Here is a 3,161-nt window from a genome sequence, read left to right as displayed (position 1 = left end):
TATATATATATATATATAATTATCTCTAATATCTTACAACTTTTATATTTATTTTTTACAATAAACACACAAAAAAATTACTAGGTTTTTGTGTCACTACTTATGTTACAATTATCTTTACACACGTTAGAGTTACATATTTCAGTGTAATTTTAGTGATAAAATCGTAATCAGAGTATCTCAAATGTGTATAACATATTTTAATTGCAAATAGAAAAAAAATAAAGAACCACTTCTTACTCATCATACATTACATACAATAATTATTAAATAGCTGCAATAATGACTTCTTTTTTTATCAGAACATTACTATGTTTGTTTCGAGTCATTTGTGAAATTAGATATCCAATATACGTGTATGTATTATGTATGTGCGAGTATGTATATAGTAATGGACACTCATATACATACATATATACACATTGAGAGATGTGTAGTGTACATGTACATGTATTATTTTAATTGTAGCAAGACTAGTCGCCATAAAATATTTAATTAGTTATAATGTAAGAATCATGTCGCGCGCGATTATCACTGTCGCTATTAATTATGTTATAGGAATAGATATGAAAGTATAATGTGCATATAGAACAGCCACTTAAATGAATACGTTCTTATTTTTCTTACGTTGAAAAGTACTTATTAAAGATTTTATCTTTATTGACAACGTATCATTAGAGCTAACGATAAATATATAGCATTTACTTTCAAATATATAATACATACAAATGATTAATTTAATGGTACATTATTCTCTCTCTCTCTCTCTCTCTCTCTCTCTCTCTCTCTCTCTCTCTCTCTCTCTCGCTCTCTACGCGCGCTTTTTCATAATAATCATTAAATAGTATATTCTACAATTCAATTAGACACTGGTAGTTGTTTGCATATCTCGAAAAAAACGTTTTATAAAAATATATGTAATTATATATATAATTATATACAAAATATATCCATATATATTTTTCTTTTTTCGTGTATTTGTTCATATATTGGAAAAATATGAATAATTGAAGAGTTTAATTTAATAATTTTTACATTGTTTTTTACAAAAAGAAAAATTATGAATGATATACAGTATTCTATATATAATTATATAAATATTAAGTAAAAATTGTACATGATAAATACATTTTTATACAGGCAGTTTTGCCTCACTTTTTCAAATTTCACTTTTTATTTTTAATAAAACTAGATCTTACTTTAAAAAGAAGTATCCTAATTAATTATTTTCCAATTCTACTTAATTTCTCTATGTATATAGAATATACAGAAGAAGGAAAAAAATATATAAAGTGGGCCATTTTAATGATCCATATCAAATATCTTTTTTCCTATACTTTTTACAAAAAATGTTGCGGACAAAGTAGAAACGGTTTTGAGAGGAAGTATATTTTGATCATATTATTTTTCTTGGGAGGGGATATCACACATCGTTAATTAGTCAATTTAAAATACTAGAACAATACAGGCGCACGGCATTTATTTAATTTCATTATATGTATATGACGTATATATATATATGTATATATAGTTTGCGTGTACATATTACGTAATATATATGTATGTATTAAGTGAAAAAATTTTTCATATATTATATCAAAAGTATATAAATATCTCGTAAACTATTAATTTTTTTATAATCGCGCGCACGTACTAAAATCAATTTTATGAATGAGACGAATCAATTGATGCAGTAAAAAAAAACATATTGCTTATTTATAAGTATTCATTTTGCCTACATATTTTTTTAAAATAACTACATGTTTTTTTTTAACATTTTACACCAACTGATTCATCTCATTATTCTATTCATAAAAGCATTAAGATATGATTATCAAAAAATTAATAGTTTACAAGATATTTAATATTTTATATCAATGAAGTATAAAATATCTTGTAAACTATTGGTTTTTTATATTTTAATATCTATTTTCATATATAGAATAATTAAAGGAATCATACTATGTAAAAAAAATCATATAATTCCATTTAAAAAAATGGAAGTGTACCCTATCTCTTAGCGCCTCCATCTAGAAGAAAAACAACATGATCAAAATACGTTTCCCTCGAAACTGTTCTATTTTTGTTGTAAAACATTTTTTATGTAAAAAATATTTAGGATGGGACGAAAAAGGCCTACCTTGTACATACATATACATGAACACATTTTATATATAATTATATACATTTATATGTATTTTTACATGGAAATTTCCCGGGCATATGCACTATAACGCCAATTGTACTTTAGTTCACATTAAGGACACAAATTAATAAGGCACTCATTGTGAGAATTCCGACACATTTGAGTTTAATTTCAACGTTGGAAGACGCTTTGGAAAAACTGCGGCTCAAATCAAGATGCATTTTGAAAATGATGCATTGAAGAGAAGTACTGAATTATGCCATCGTTATTATGTAAAAATAAATCTGTCGCAATTTCCGCAATGAAAAATATAGACAAAAATTATTGCGTTTTTACGCTACTACGTTTATAATTACAAACTCACTTCCGACATAGATACAGCTAATGATTAAACTCGTGCAGCGATATATACATTAGTTCCTCTTTTACTATTGTTAACGCTCTTATAATAAGGACATTAATTACAAGAGATGGCAACTTAATTACGACATATCAGATTACGAAAACGTAATCATGTCAAGTGTCGTTTTATACTTTGTTAGATCGATTTTGTCTCGGTAATCTTATTGTGCAACGAAATTTTAGATTCAATGTAAACTGTTCACTGCTAACACGGTTTTCATGATACGATAAACGATACGATAAATCAGAACTATTAAACGAAACTATTAACATCTTTAAAGTGTATATAATATATTTAATGTATACGGTGTGCTATATAAATTCGTCTCTTCTATCTGTCTATGCCCGTTTCCATCAATGTAAGACTAACTTTAATCTCGGTTCAATTATTTATTATTTTTTTTTAATTCTTAGAATTAGAAAAGTTTACTAACAAATCTAAGAAGTAAAAAGAAAAATAAAAAGAAAATTGAACTGAGATTATAAAGTTAATCTTAAAATTAATCTTTATGAAACCGAGCTTTAAAATTAGATAATATTAAAAAACGTTTACAATGATTAAAAGATGCATTAAAATATGCGATGAACACATTACATTCATTCGAAAGTCTGT

Source organism: Atta colombica, unplaced genomic scaffold (assembly GCF_001594045.1).
Source record: "Atta colombica isolate Treedump-2 unplaced genomic scaffold, Acol1.0 scaffold72, whole genome shotgun sequence".
NCBI lineage: Eukaryota > Metazoa > Arthropoda > Insecta > Hymenoptera > Formicidae > Atta > Atta colombica.
This window is presented reverse-complemented; position numbering follows the sequence as displayed.